The following is a 17,060-nucleotide window of genomic DNA, read 5'->3' on the forward strand; positions in this document are numbered from 1 at the left end:
GCTTTCGTATAGCAAGTACATACGTTGTTTCCGTCATCCTTTTGCGTAATGCTTTCAGGTTCGAACATGCGGAATGTAAAATGTCTAGAGATTAATACGTGTTAACTATAGAGATAGAGAGTAAGAAAACGCACGTGGATGCAGAGATTGTTATTAATACATCGTTGGCGCTGTCGTACTTGACACGTATCAATCATGATATCGGTATAAAATTAATTAAAAACATTCAAATCGATAAATATAATGCTATAAATACGATGCTGTTTCGATTACAACGCTATAAGAACAAGTTTTATACCGCGAATATAATTGTTTGGAAAATTATAGTTATTTTTTAACAGGTAATAATGTAACCATTTATTTTCCATCTGATCCTTCGCCACTGGCACACTATTTACAATTAATAAAGAATATAATACAGTTCGTATCGTTAAACGAACGATCATATTCTTAAACTTAAATAATCCAATTGAATGTAATAGCGTTAAAGAATAACTAACTCTCTAAAAATTATCCGATTAATATCAATAAATAATATTCTCAGAATAAGACCTAATCTAAATTTTACACGTAGAATAACGTCGTATTTATGTTAACCGATCATGAGACTGAACGTAAATAATAATATAGATTGTGTGATAAACAAAATGACATCATATTCGCGGTAACAGATCATGAGACATTCTAATCATAAATAATCGTCTGAGCATTTGATCGTGAGTCATCGTCTAATTAGACGATGATCAATTTTACACTACCGATATATGCTAATGACAAAAATCGCTAATATCTCGTTACCATATTAAGAAAACCCTTGTAGAGGGAACAATATTCTACCCTTATCCCTTAACTATATGAAAGAATGTAGTGTGTAATATCTTTAACTTGCACAAACGTAAATAATCCAAAGAAAATTACGGATCCGCCCTACGTTACAAATACCTAGAAATGCTGTTTGCAGCTTCTTATTATATTTGACGATCTTTACCTATTAATTTGTCGCTTCCCAGAAAACTATGGTCAATCGTCTCGAAATTACACGATTAATGGCTCTTTTGTCGAAATATTCGCGGAAATGTCGAAAGTGATCGATTCAGAAATACGATTTTGTAACACTCGATTTCTGCAATTTGACAGTCTTTGTATTTCAAGAACTGGCCACCGTTTAGCTATTCTTTCTCGTTTTCGAGCAAACCGACCGTGTCAAACTCAATCATACCTACCTGCTGACAAGCGTCAAGCCAAATTGACATTGGCAATACTCGATACTCGGGTGCTCGATGTGAGGCCTTCTCCAAGGCTGCAGTCACGTGTATATTTGTCGCGAAAATGTCATTGCTCGTGTGCTCGTCCGTAAATATATTACGAGATACGTAACGATGCGATAGAACACCGTCTTCACACATATTCGTGACTTTCCTTGGATAAAAACGTAATCAGCTGGCTCTCGACCTGTTTCCATTTAAATGGCTTTCTGATTTTCGATTCTCTCTGTCCTGTTTCGCGTTGATTTTACAATTTGTACAGTTAAATCGATCGATACTCACTCGTGAATTTGTGGTATCTTTCGGTTCCTCTTTCCTGGAACATTTTCGATTTAGAAACGCGTGTTTGGTTTAGTACAAAGGACCATTGTCGTGTTTGACAACGCTAGTCTTGACTATGGTTTGTTTAAATTTAACCACAGCGTTCAGCGTGGAATTTTAAGGGAATTCCTTACTTGATAATTGTACCAAATATCAAATAGAATCGAAAAAAATGAATAGAAAGACGAGAAGGGAGGATATTGGAAGAAACGAGTAGGAAAGATTGTTGATCAAGCTTTATGATGTCACTTGTGACCTTTGATCTTCGTTTACGAAGAAAATGTTTAGTCATCTCCACCTCCGTTCGATTTTCCGCAAACTCTTCAAGATATCTTTATCCAATTTCGCAATTGAAATTCGATTACGGTTCAAGGATCGCATAGCCTGAGATGAGAATAATCAAGTACCGCGATCAGTTACGATCGTATTTCCTTGTTTTCCATCCTACGTTCACCTTTCGTGGCAAATCTCCTTAATCCTGTCTGAAATTAATCGTCTGCCATTGTTAAGGATTTATCAAGTCGAAACTAGGGGCGAGCAATCGACTAACGGATTTATCCTCAACACCGGCGCAAATACATCTGTTTAAATACGTCCTAGTGACGTTCGGACGTTCTTTAAATCGTATCTCGCTGGACACGAAAATACGATCGCGTGATGAATGCGATGACGCCATTGTAAGCGCGTTCTCACCAGTGAAAATAGGTGGCAAATAACGGAATTTTCCTGTCGCATAGTTGCTGCCGACAGCAATTTTACAATTTACAATTTACAATTGCTCCCGATGCATTGTGAATTTGCCATAAGGCGGTTTAATTTAAAGGAGACGTCGGATTTTTACGATTCCGAGAGATTCGAAGAAGCGAGCTGGATGTTAAAGACGAACAAAGAATTTTATAGTTTACCGTGTTACTCATCGGCTATTTCGAAACATATAGCTTAGACTAAACTATGGACAATTATCCCGAAACATGCAGTTTAAAATGCAGTAGCGTTCTGACGTTAACAAATATTCAACAGAAGAGATTTTCGGACTCTAACTGGTAAGAAGGATGGAAGAAAGCTGATCTTTCAGATTTGGCACTCTTCGGTCATTCGCGGCGACCTCCTAGCACGTATATACCGGGTACTCTAAATGTAACTTTATTTTTGTTGCCTGTACCGATCGACCCAGCGATACAGATTCGGATGAAGCGTATTTATTTCCAATTCGGCCACGGCCAGACTGACCTGCGTGATGTTGATAGACCCCCATGACGCGTTTCTACCGTTACACGTCAGTCGATGCCTTTCCAATTAATCGTCATACTTATCTGGAAAAGATTTATTACCCTCTTATTGTAGGAATTTTTATCGAATTTTTAGATTTAAAAATGTTACCACTATTTCGTTGAATTTTATATTTTTCTTTGCATCTACCATAGCTTGTTATGGAACATGCTATAGTTATCGATCGGAATCTAGGATCTTCTATAATGTGACAAAATATTCATTTCATTCACACGATTATTCATAACGTTATCAACATTTGGCTTAGCAATTAAGCAACGTTTCGCAGTAACATTAAAGTTTGGAATAATTTTCGTATCGGCTGGAAAATAACGTTTTCGCCTGTATCAGAGATATCTTAACATGCCGTTCGTTAGAAATTTTGTTCTGTTCGACGAAGAATGCAACAACCTTTAGTTACAACGAAATTATACAAAGAGCGATAAGCTCTGCTGGTTTCGTCAAGAGGTAAATTACAGTAGCCATTTTAGGTTGCACAATAGAAAAAGATTTCCTGTTGGCACAGTAGTAATACATACCGGTTACTGGTACACGGTAATATAGTAGAAGAAGGACGATTGCGAAAGTTAGAATTTAGAAAACTATGACAATATAGTTTTAACAATGTAGTTATTACACGTACAACGATCAATTATTATTCAATTGTTCAAAACTAGCCTAATCGTCAGTTGGTTTTTGGCCTGTGATATATCGAAAAAAAAAAAGATGATCGATACTTATTCGTAAAGTATCGAATAGTACGAGAAAAGTTATCTTTGATCGATAATTAAGTAGTAGGAAATTGAGGTTTATGTTTATGAGACATGCGAAAATGCAATGGAAAGCTTAGCATATTCTCTATTTCCGGTTCCTGTAGCTTTAATTTCTATCGCGTGACTACAGAAAATCCTCTTGAAAACTGGTGAGAGGCTAAGGGATGGTAAAGGGTGGTTGCAAGATTAACTTGAACCACGAAATCATTCAAAGAGGATGTAAAAACATAAATATCGTTTACTTGCTGAGATTTATTCAATTTTTAAACTGGACAAATTCCTTAAATACATTTAAAGGATAATTAGTCCTTCACAGGTGGGGATTAGAATGGCCTGTATATCAAATTCGTTGGAGTTTTTCGGTTCTTTGTTACGTTTGCTTTTCGATAAAGTAAGCACGGATGGGCAAGCAACGATTTGGAAAATTTGAAAGTTTCGTTAAAAGATCTGCGTTTAGAAATTTGATGAATTTCAACTTTTCTTCTAACGTTCTAAATCGATCGTCAGTCGTGAATTGTTATGGAAACGTAAATTCCGTTATATATTTATCCGTTCGTTTGAAAATCATTTGAAATCCGTAAAATTTCAAAGTACCAGTTTCTTGGGAAATGTCGGAGAAAGGAATTTCTGTCCTTCGTCGTTGATCAGCGAATTCTCAATTCCCCTCCTTTCTATATCTATTTACAACAATTAATTTCGATTTCTTGACAAAATCACAGACGAGTGGAACCATAAACGTTAAGCCTAATTCTCACTGCTTGACCTAATTCCCAGCTCACGTTTCAAATTTAGACGTCCACGTTTCGCAGCACCCACATCCTTGTCATTATGTATAGGGTGAACATTTCGTTCGATCCGTTAATAACTCGGGGCTTTTAATATTCTTTCACCTTGCGATTTGTCCTTCTCTCGTTCCGTAGCATTTTAAACGCGTCCTTTCCTCGCTTTTCTTTTCGCATCTAAAATAATCTCATTTTCACCACCCTGGATAACGAGCATGTGTATTCATTCTTATTTTTTATCATCGACGATATTCATGCCGAGCGTAATGGCTAGAGAAACGATCGAAAATAATTATTCACCAACCGTAGGATAATTTGCACTTTATCCTGTTTCTCTTCGTTAATACATTCCACTCGATAGCTTTTCTCTAAACGATACTTCTGGAGTTGTACTTTTCATCCTATTAAAAGTTGTATTATAAGAACACTTGCACAATTTGTCCGGTAGAGGAAGAAAACAATCTCAAGTTTCAATTTCCATCACTTTGCTCGGTTAGATACAGAATAAAAGATTTTTTATAAATAATACAATACTTTTAAAGTTGTACTTTTCACCCCCTTTAAAAGTTGTATTATAAGAACACTTGCACAATTTGTCCGGTAGAGGAAGAAAACAATCTCAAGTTTCAATTTCCATCACTTTGCTCGGTTAGATACAGAAGAGAAGACGATTTTTTCTAAATGACACAATACTTTCGGAGTTGTATTCCTCACCCTTTTAAAAATTGTATTATAAAAACACTTGTATAATTTGTCCGGTAGAGGAAGAAAACAATCTCAAGTTTCAATTTTCATCACTTTGCTCCGTTGGATACAGAAGGAAAGACAAATATAATTCCATGATTTATATATAGGTAACCTTGAAATATTTCAAGGTCTCTTAACGTCACAGTAGAGTTAGCTAATTTCCACGTTGCTACTATCTTAAACGTTTCCGAACGCTTTGTCGATTATCGTCATACATAGCAGCAAAGGGTGTTCATAAAAGAAGTTATTAACCGTAAGATACAAGTTTATAGAGGAATATTTAGCAAACAACAGATTTCACCTTGTCGAAGATCAAGGCGCAGTGATAAAAGTTAAAAATCACCTCTAGGGATTCGCCGCGTGGGTGTCGTCGAATTGCGAAAATCGTTGAATGAGACGGTTAGTTAAAATTGTACTCATGACGAAGGTGTTCGCATCGCGGATCGTGGAGTCGTTCCTTGTGCATTGCAATAAAACAAACACGCTGTGCATAGTGTCCGTGTTACGTGTCCGCCAACGCGTCTAATTTTACGTATGCCCCTATCCTGGAATCAATTCCCACTATGGTAAATCGTACAAATACTCGTATGATACTTCTATGATGCCACTACTGAGTCATTTACGTAAAATTATCTTGCAATTCTTGTATGCTGTTTCACATCGATCCAATTTCATTCAAATTTATCCAATATAATTATAACGATCTTATCTGATTACAGTGAGAAGTCTAATGAAATTTCAAAGTGTTTTTGTGCGACGTATACGAAATAAACGTAAAACTGTTCCATAGTATTGGCGTTGAAATTTCACAAGCTAATACGTTAGTCGAACTTAAATATCAAATATCGAAACGCCTCTCTCCTCCGCGTCTCCTGTTCTCCATCATGGTATTTGTTCTCCAAAAGGCAGGAAGTTTTCACGGAGAAGGTCGAAATGTGTGAAAATCAATATAAGGCGCGACGCTTAGCCCGTAAAGCCCGTCGGAGGACGCTGATCCCCGGCTAAATTGAAACTTATGAGTTTTCCAAGCGGCGAGCCCTCGGGATTCCTCTTCTTGCCTTTCGTCCGCCATTCTTCTTCGCCGTTAAGGAGACCTCGTCTCCTTGGTAACTGATACGCCTTATTAGCTGTTCTCCTCACCTTACGAGTCTCAGGAGGATCATGCGCCCACCGGTCTCTGCTCACCGGTCCTGTGTTTCTTGCGCAGTAACCCACCTCGTTCTTTCTGCTTCTATGCCATCCTCGAAACCTTCTCTACCACCAGCTATTACACACGTTCTCCGCTCTCGTGGTCCTCCAGGTACATTTAAACGTGTTCTACATTTCTCGTTTTCTAGCGTTTAGAGGGTAGCTTGATGGAACAAAGCACGATCCTATTATGTCGTTAGTTGATGTTGACTGCAGTAAGAATCGTTGCTACAAATACGAAATTTTACGTTTTTATCAAACTTTATTTTCCGACAATTCCATGTATACATTTGGATCAAAGGGTGGTAATTGGTTTCTGAATATTTACGTCGAGTAAATGCAGTGGCTGTCTCGTTTTCTTTTTTCTTCTTTTCGTTAGAGAGCGAACACTATGGAATATCTCACTCGGTTTAGCAAAAATATTTCAAAGCTATTATAAAGCACGTATTTGATATTTGAAATCTCCAGAGTTTATTCGTTCTTGGTAAGAAAAATTGCAAAAGTCGTTTCCTTGATTCTTAATTACTACTTTCAGTAAGTTACCAACGTCCATAAAATTGTGCTTCATTCAAAGATATTTAAGCGATTTGGGTGGGCTACCGGTTGGGTTTACACGCTCATTCATAAAAATTTTGTGGCCACGGGCCATTGTAAGGTGGCGTCGGGCACCCTGTGCATCCTATGCCTAGCCACAATGGACGATTCACGAAAAGTACAAATATTTTGGGTAGATACGATTTCACGCGACAACGCCCCCCTTTGCTAACGTTCGCCGTGTGTTCTCTCCCGAACACGTTTCTATAACGTGTCCCTATAACGTTTACAATCGCAGCTGAAAAAATTCCTCTTCGAGAAAGAATCCTCCTCTGTCCGCTTTTAACAGCGAAATTACGCGATCGTTTCAGGATCGGAAGAAATTTTCTTTCGATACACGACGACGAAGAAATCGGCTTTTCGAGGTGGTCGAGCAAACAGGTATTACAAGGAGAAATTTGTGTTCTTTATTTAGAAAAAGAGGAGTGTTTTACACAAATCACTAATATTATACACAGAAAAATTCCTTTTCCTTAGAAATTCCGATCGAACATGTCGCGAATTTTATTATGTAACTACCTTTTATCGTTAATTTCTACGCAAGAAATAATTGCAACTGGAATTTGTCGATTCGTAACATAAAATCCAACGATGAAAGGTGTCTCCGATAGCGCAAAGATCTCTCCAAAATAGACGAAATTTCTCTAGTACGATTTTAGACCAGCTGGTCGTCTTGATCGTCATAAACCAAAATTTGTCAGCGTTCCCATTGCCGTGAGGCCTTCGCAGCAGTCGAGTCAACTTTGGAACCAACAGCGATTTTCGAAATTTCACGCCCATTACCATTGTCAATGGGCAGATGCCGAGTAACAAAAGGGCGCGAGTCACTCGCACCTTTCCACACAGTTTTCTAAACCGACCTTAATACGTTCGACACTTGGAACGAAGGTGTTTCCCCGAGGACGCCTCTATCTATTCAAAAGTCGGTGCATGATCTATTTCTAAGAGCGTTGCTTGTGCTCGGTAATTCTATTGATGCGTTCGCGAATAGCGCCAAATGTTACGATTTTCAAACACCATCTATGGTAACGGCGCCTGAAATTTTATGTTGTTCGGAAGGATATCGCTTTAGGATGAATTTATGAAAGAAAGCGCTATAGAGAGGAATTTGCAAGAAAACGGTCTACAAATTTATCGCCTATCTCGCGACTACATTTTCCTCCTCAGAGGTTCAACCATCCTCACTTTTCTCTAATAAAGATTTACGTGCCAGCCTTTTCGACAATTCTAGACGGTGGCTCGTGTACCAGGCGTCCTAATCGACGGTGGTCGATTTAAAAAAGGTCCTCGTTAAGCACCCATTGTCCCTTCTCACCCTCACGCGCGTACCATTTTCATCGAGCGTTTAATTAAATGTCATCAATCTTTATTAGGTAGAGTCGAGGCTTCTCATATCGACAACGGCGTGATTTCGTGACGTTAACCAGGAACCCCATGGAGGTCATCTCCCTACCATACACCGGCCATGAATACGTTTATGGGGTTGGTTTGAGGGTGAACCCCTGGCAAGCGTTCGAAACTCGCTAAGACAATATCGGCTTTATCTCTCTCTTTCCCTCTCTCCCTCTCGCTTGCCCTTCTCGTTTCAGGTATACGTGTCTTCCGAGGATTATCCTGCCGACCGTAGTTGTCTACATTATTTGACGACATTATTCCGCCCCGGAATATAGCCGAAAACCATGCCCCACGTATTTTTGCCTTTATGCTTGTGACTTCACTTTCGATTTTCGCCTATGATAGTTGGCTAATTCCTGTACTAAGTATTTACTCGCGCCGCAACACAGGTTTCATTAGCGTTAACCCCTTGCCATACCATTTAACTCGGAAGAATCCGGGCTCAAACGTTGCGCCCGAATGGTCGGGAAACGGAGACAGAGTGTCGGCATTTGAACATGATATCGTGCAACCGAGTGCGTAGACAGCGTTTATGTTTAGAAAAAAGACAGCATATTTTTTCATATTTGGCCCGAGATTTTAAGACTACGAACGAAACTCGTGATATTCAGGTTTGGCTCAAAACTCTCATCAGGACTCAGACTCGTAAAAGTGTGGCAAGTGGTTAAATATTCCATTATCTGTGAAGTTTGTCTACAGATACTTCTTATTCCTTGGAAACGAAGTTTAAACGAATTAATTTCGTTAAGAAGAAATACTTTAGAAACGTTCCGTGTTCGTATAATGCTTTCCTATATTGACCGTAATAGCGATAGGTTTACTGCGTTCTTATCGTTCGAGACACGTTTCGTTCGCTTTATTGAACGATCTTGTAAACAGATTCTAACTGTCAACGATATATTTGGCTTAATACCCCTTCAATCCTCCTTTCGCGTCTCGTTTATGGCTTCCCTTAATTTTCCTATCGACGTCGTCTCGTATTATTTCAGATGACTGTGTGCAACACGGTTAATCGATGAGCCAGAGCTTTAACCCGTAGCCTACACACGCAGGTTTAGTACTTTCGCTTTTCAATCGACGAATATCTGGCAAACGCGTTAACTCTGACAAATCTCTAGCAAAATTCCTGATAGTAATATCCTCCTCGCGTTCGTCTAAAAATTGTAAAGTTTGCATAAAAGGGAGGAAATCCTGAAAATAATTGTGTTATTTCCATCGAACCTTTGCTACAGAATTTTTAGAAAATTTGCCACGATACCTTCATCCGAGAGTAATGATATTTAAATGCACTACGAATCAACTAATTTTCATTCTCTAAGAATACTTTCGCGGAACGGAATAAATTTTCTTCAGAAAAAACATTTTTAATAAAGATTCTCGTTTCGAAAAACTCCGAAACATCGTACGACTTCGTGGTCGTATGTGCGTGTAAAATAACATCTAGCGAAGCAAATTTTCGTCAGGATATTAAGCCCGCGTTAACCAATAAAGATTCGATCCTGCCACGTACAAACGTATTTGCGTGTGTAGCCGCACGCATTCAGTTCTCCTATTCATATGTTAATGGTGATCGTCCAACATCACCGCGACGAGTCTAATATCGACTAACGTAATCCAGGATCAAGGCTTCTAAGCCCCAATCTATACAATCCTCCTCTCTCTCTCTCTCTCTCTCTCTCTCTCTCTCTCTCTCTCTCTCTACCTCTCTGTTTCGACCCTTTTTTCGGCACAGCCACGGGTCTCGCCTCTATGACAAGTATATTACTCGCTGCGTTTATATCAATTAGCCTGTGACGTTTCGGGGGTGTGCTCACCCCGTGAGCACGACGTTACAAGGGTGGTCGAACTGGCTTCTACGGAGAACACACCTTTTCTATTTACATAGCGGAATGGAGTTCCCAAAAAATTCGCCAATATCTTCACCGATATTCTCCTATGTTCCTTTTTTTATTCTTGCAGCGTAGCTTCTCTTAGTTTCTAAACGATTTGGAACTAGAGAAATTGCGTTTATTTCCTGGATTTTCGCTTTGACTGTCTTCCAGCCATCGATCGGACGCTCTTAAAAATTCTACGATGTTTATGTTACATCGCGAGGAAAGCGAATCATCTCACTCGCATTTGAATCGCCATTCTTTTTGATAGGATAATTCCCTCCTTCAACGATTTTCTATTTTTTACGTGTTGTTTTATTTCAGTCAGAGACGAACTATCTCCGCGCAGTTTCACGATCCTCTGTTAATCGATCTTGTTAAATACTCAAATCACTGAACAAACATTTAAAGATGAAACTCGTTCGTCCCTCGAGGCACGCACACACACGCCACAATGACCGATGTCATCTATAGCGGCGAACAAATTTCGTGAATACTCGTGGACCATCGATCTCTCGTTCGAAAAGCGGAAAATAGGGGGCTAAAAGGGGGCAAGGATAGAAAAAAAGCAGAAATGGAGAGCACACGAGATCGAGAGAGGCGACGGAAGCACGGGACACGCCTCGTCGGTGCACACGGTTCGTCCTTTTTTCTCGCTGTCGAGTCGTAGAAATCTGTACCCTTCGCAGGGTCCTCCTCTTTCTACCCCTCGCCAGGTTTTACCATTACGACACCCTTAAATGGATTTAAACGATCGCGGCAACGACAATGCGGACGACACGCAACCGGCCTTGCAACGCACTCACCAGCTGGCCAAAAGATTTCTGATTTATCGTCCCGACCGACTTTTGCCCCCTTCGAAACGTTTGACGAGACAGGGAAGAGGGTTGGTGAGGGAGAAAGTGGAGGAACCTTGGCCTAGGTACACAGCATCTTCGTGGAGAGGTAAGCCACTTTGTACGAGTTTTAAGACCGGAACTGACGCAAGGATATTGGTTCGAAAATGGAATATTGTAAATTGATACACGAAGGGAAGGTGTGTTTAATATGGTGGAAGGTTTGGAGGAATTTAGCGGAGGAAATACGACGTTGATTTTATGTTTCACGATCCATGTACGTACATTTTGCGTTTATTTTAAAACTTCGCTTCAATGTTTTTGTAAATCTTACGTGCACGTGTACAGGTTTCTCAATTATTTTTTTAATCAAGCGTAGGAATAAATTTACCGAGTTTAGTAAATTTATTACTTTTTACTTGGATTAGTCTGGTCCAAGGGATATTCTATATTTATATTTAAAATCCCATAATTAAATTGAAACGGCTTAAACTTCTTTTGAAAAAACTTCTATTCTTGTCGAAGACAATTTTAGATATTTCACTGAACGAATGATCGCACAACGCGGTAAAGACGTTGACAAGGATATCAGAATCTCGCGGAATTTCGAAGATAACGCAGCCTTTATCGCTGTAACCGAAATACTTCTTCGTTTAAAGCTATTCTTACTTTTTGTCCCTCCGAAATTGTCTCAGTTATTGTCCAAGGGGAGATATCAATAAAGTCCAATACGACTTTGGGGCTGATTGCGAGGGGTGCACTTTTCCAAATGAAAACATAAAACCAGTTGTTGTCAATTTGCTGCTTGGTCGACTACATGATTCTATGGTACCGAGAAAATTAAGCTCGAATCGTATGAAAATCATGGTGAACCACTGTCGAAATGGCCTTTAAACTCCTTCTTTAAAATCGCCTAATAGTTTTGTCATGTTAGTATGCTCGCATAGGGTAGGTTGGCCATGACCATCGATATAAACGCCGTGCAATAAACGTTACAAACACAGCATCAAATTCTCCTATCAATATCGCATATTTTTATTAATATTCCGACTTTTTTTCATTTACTATTGTTGATGTAACTACTTCAAGAGAAACTCTACATCTTTATTTATGTTCTGGGTTACATCTACATCTACATCTCTACATTATGTTTTTGGTTACAAGGTACAGGAACAAAGGAACTAATAAATAGATTTCTATTTATGTTCCCTGTAGCCTCTGGCTAAAGCTATAAACTTAACTTTTTTGGTAATGTCCTTTTGCAGTAAATATATCAACATGCTCTCTATTTTTCCATTGTATTGTAACACTAAAAGAGTAAGGATCTGGATCAGCATAAACTTATACATTATACTTATACATTATACTTGTACATTATACTTCTATATTATATTTATACATTATATTTGTACATTATACTTGTACATTATATTTGTATATTATATTTGTACATTATATTTGTACATTATATTTGTACATTATACTTGTACATTATATTTGTATATTATATTTGTACATTATACTTGTACATTATACTTGTACATTATATTTGTACATTATATTTGTACTTTATATTTGTACATTATATTTGTACATTATATTTGTACATTATACTTGTACATTATATTTGTACATTATATTTGTACATTATACTTGTACATTATATTTGTACATTATACTTGTACATTATATTTGTAAATTATATTTGTACATTATAATTGTACATTATATTTGTACATTATACTTGTACATTATACTTGTATATTATATTTGTACATTATATTCGTACATTATACTTGTACATTATATTTGTACATTATATTTGTACATTATACTTGTACATTGTATTTGTACATTATGCTTATACTTATACCTTTATTTATTTTAATTTATTTTCTATTATAAATTCATCCTCTCGTTCTTCTATCAGTCTCGTTCTTCAACAACAGACTCTATTTTCACTGTTCAATTCCTTTTTTCCTTGTAGTATCTATTCAACGAGAAACTAGCGCCTAAAAGAGGCTTCTTCTGTAAAAAGAATCTACAAGAATCATTTCCCTTCCTTCTTCCTCCCTCTCGCAGCCGACTTTTCTACGTCGATCGTAGCAATATCGTATCCTACTTAGCAAAATTTACGTCGCTGAGAAGGGTACGCGTCAATCGACGCGCGTAACCGACAATGCGGAAATTTTGCGCGTTTAAATGGCATTTCCCTTCGGAATCGTCGCTTTTCATCACACGTTCCCCTAAACCCGTGGATAATACTGTGTGGCACGCCGCCCATCACAATGGGAAACATCCGGCCAATTGTCGCGCCTACCGTGGACCATTTTCCCTGGCCGTGTAATTGTGGTCATGTTAGGCTACTCTTCGTACCCGTGTGCCAGTGACACGCACGCCTCTTCCATCCAACGAGGATGTCGAATTTTACCTGACGTGCCTGAAAACGATGCAGCAATCGTGGTATTAAATAACGAATAGGATTTAGGTACCATCTTTCCTTCTTTCTTTATCTTTTTTAACGCGATTTATATCATCGAAGTAAGTTCAAACACTTCAAATTGATCGAAGTAAATCTTTAAACAGATGGAAATAAATCTTAATCGACTGGAACAATTTCTTTGCTTTTCGATGATAATCGAGACGAGGTGGTGGGTTGTTGAGTAAGTTTGAAATTTGAACAAACTACGAAAGACCTAACTTAAAGATCTATTTCGAAATATAGAGATTCTTCGATGATATAAATAGTCGATGATTCAGCGAATCGAGTTCCACGGCGGAGAATATTTCAAATTTATCCGATTAATCTATACCGGGTGGTGGAAAAAGTTCGAAATTGCTTGAAGAGAGGAAATGATAGTTTGCACCACCTCCGTTGCTTTCGAGACAATGGATGGATATAGGACGAACTTCCATGTTGGCTATTACGTAGCATCCGGTAACACAAACTAGCACTTTGCCTGGCATAACGCTGACACAGTGTGTTTACGTCGGATCTCCGTGAAAGAACCCGCCCAACCCTCTGTAAGGGCACGCGAGGTATAATTAGCTGGATAATATTTTTGCTGAATATTATCTTTCATATTTTGTATACATATTACGCAAAGAATCGAAGGTTAAGTTTGAACTCTTTAAAAAGCTTGACTGCAGTCCTTCGAGACACGGTTAATACATTTTGCTATGTCTAATTATACTACGAATCTATTTACATAAAGAGAGCATTTAATTCGCGATAAAAGTAAAACGATTCAAGTGAAATTTCAAAGAACAAGCAACTAATAATTCTAGCCATTTAAAAGATTCACATTTGAAATAAATACAATTAAAAATTGCAGAGGAGATTGAAAAATCTCACGACTAAGTAACGAAATTTCGACTCCCTTAACTCTGTCAAAAATATCTCTGCTCTTCCTCGATATGGATTTTCTTTGAAACGATGGTTCAACCGTTGCCTATTTTACGTTCGTCGGAAGCTTTCACCGTCGCGTCGGCTCCTCAGCGAGATCTTAAATGCTCGAAGAAAGCACCTCCTTAACGTCTAATTACTTTACAACAGCAGGTTGCATTTATTCTCTGAAATACGCCTGTTGCACTTTAAACGCCTTCGCGACTCTCGGCTCGCAATATCACGGAATTTAACATCATCGATACGATAAAACCTCTTGAATAATTCCGTCACTTCGAATCAATCTCTCGATATTTTTTCTCTTTACCCACGAATACCTTCAGCCACGAAAATAGTCTTGAAAACAGGGTGGAAACTGGAACGGAGAGACACGTATCGTGGTTACGAGAAAATCGAGCCGCGACAGTGAGGTTGTTAACGATATCGCGGTTGGATCGAAGCCAACCGATGGTCACCATCGTAAAAATATATCACGACCGAGGTTTAGTGGATTTCCTATCGTTTCTTCTCTTTATCGTGGCCACAATTCTTCCCATTTTTGCTCGTTCAAATTCTCCACTCTCCCATCCTAACACATAGCCTCCTTTTGTTTTCGGTTTTCGTGAATCGCCGATTATAAACTCCAACGTGAAGTCGTGTGGAGTGGCCTTTCGGATATATTTCATATTTTGCTTATTTAGAATCTTTGCTATCTCTTCGGTAGACGTAGCATCTTTCTTGCTTCTCGCACAGGATAATGTGTTACTTGCATTTTACTAGCAACGATAACTTATTGCTCGAAATAAACAAGTAGCAGATAAAGTTAAAATATTATATCATAATATAAGGGAATGCTTTTAAGGATAGAACGTGTTTCCAGCGATTCTTGTAATTCCCACCAACTTACGGTTGCTGACAAACTTTCTACTCTTCGACTTTATTGATACATCATCGTTCTATTCTTCGTCCTATCATCTTCTCGTTGCTGCTCGCGCGTCGAAAAGGTAATAACGTATAATCATCATGTTGAAAAGCGGCTGATCAAGCGACGTTTCTCGAAAGAATCGTGACAGAAGCTCTTATCAGAGCCCCGATTACCGAGTCCTCGGGTTTCCACCACCTTCTCTCCCTCTCTGTGCCAGCGATTTTCTTTTTTCCTCTAGAAAGTTGGGGAGGGGTGTGCGTCGTAGCAGCGCTATCGACCACTGTCGCGAAAGCCACGCCTTTGCCCAGGTGAGCATTCAGGGCTCGTTTCCACCCCTTCGTTGCACGAACCCCCCCTGTGCACACACGTACCATAGCCGTGCGTGTGCAGTGTGCACGTCAGCTTGGAAACACAAACGCACACCGTGTTGAAACGCGCTGAGATTCACGTAACAAAAGATACAGGAGCCTCGTCTCGAGAGCAAATAGATACAGATGATCGTCTTGGAAGATTTACGCGTCGTTCGAAGATAAATTTGAAGAGTCAGATGTTTTCTTAGGAAATGTTGTCTTTAATTAATTGAATTTGGAAGATGAGTTCGTGCTTGCAACGATATCTCGCAGATTTCTACGAAAAATCGCATGGTGCACCATTAAACGGGCTTAAAGGAACTCTACCAGGGGGTAAAGATTATCCTGCGGGATTTCTGTCCATCGGAAATCCGTGAAAACACGGCATTGAAGCGAGGCGTTAGCGCGTGCATTGATTTGCCGCTCGATATCGCTCGAATATTCCTTCGCCGAAATCTGGCTACACAGTGAACGCTATTCTCGTCGTAAGCCGACGTTTACTCGAATTAAGATACAATACGCGGTTCGATGTTCCATGAATAAGCCTGTTAAACGTGGACACGAGGTTTCCAAATGCGAGCAAACTCGGATAAACGAAAACTGCCCGTTAGGGTAGCACTCGCTTTTGCAAATCGATGAAATCGTCTATTTAAATGGATCGATTTTGTTGCAACAATTAAAAATTACACATAGCAACCCTGGTAATTCTTCGAATCTCGCCGAATTTCAAAGTAACCTCCAGACTTTGGAAATTTATTATATTTTTCTAACGATCCACCAGTCTCGTTACCTCACATTCGTAAGAATGATCAATCCTAGATTTAAAAGTTCCCGAACATGAAATGCCAATGATCTGGAACACTCGAAAGAAGATACAACTTTGAAAGAAAAGTCACGGATCATAGCGATCGTTGCGAATCAACCAACTTTCGTCCATAAAAACGACTAAAATACTAAGCGATTCGGGATGAGCGAAACACCCTGCACAGAAAATTTCTTCGTCTCCAAGGTGAAACCGACGACGGACTATAGAACAAAGCGCGATAAGCAATTTGGGACCATTAAATTTCAAAACTTTGAAGAAACGACGTTTCATACGCGTACATCGCGAAATTTTCAACCATCGTTTGTATTAAAGAAGATGGGGAAGAGGAAAGCGATAAGATCGCGGGAAACATGGTGACAGAGTGACACTCTGTCGTCATAGCCGGTGATTCCCGTGTCCGTGTATCGGCGTAACCATCGGTTAATGGGTGGAACGCGTGTGCGTCCCATTGTCACGGCGCCAAACGACCCTAATGGGGCGTGGGAGGGTCAGTGGACGCACCGCCGCGAAATTAGGGTGTTCCGGCTGGTGGT

General features: G+C 39.1%; 1 long non-coding RNA gene across 1 annotated transcript in view; it reads left to right on the forward strand.

Moving 5' to 3' along the window:
* The window catches only part of LOC122570634, a 175,058-nt gene that overhangs the window by 9,660 nt on the left and 148,338 nt on the right, over nt 1–17,060 (forward strand). The gene's annotated exons all lie outside the window — the stretch shown is intronic.

The sequence above is a fragment of the Bombus pyrosoma genome, linkage group LG9, assembly GCF_014825855.1.
Source record: "Bombus pyrosoma isolate SC7728 linkage group LG9, ASM1482585v1, whole genome shotgun sequence".
NCBI lineage: Eukaryota > Metazoa > Arthropoda > Insecta > Hymenoptera > Apidae > Bombus > Bombus pyrosoma.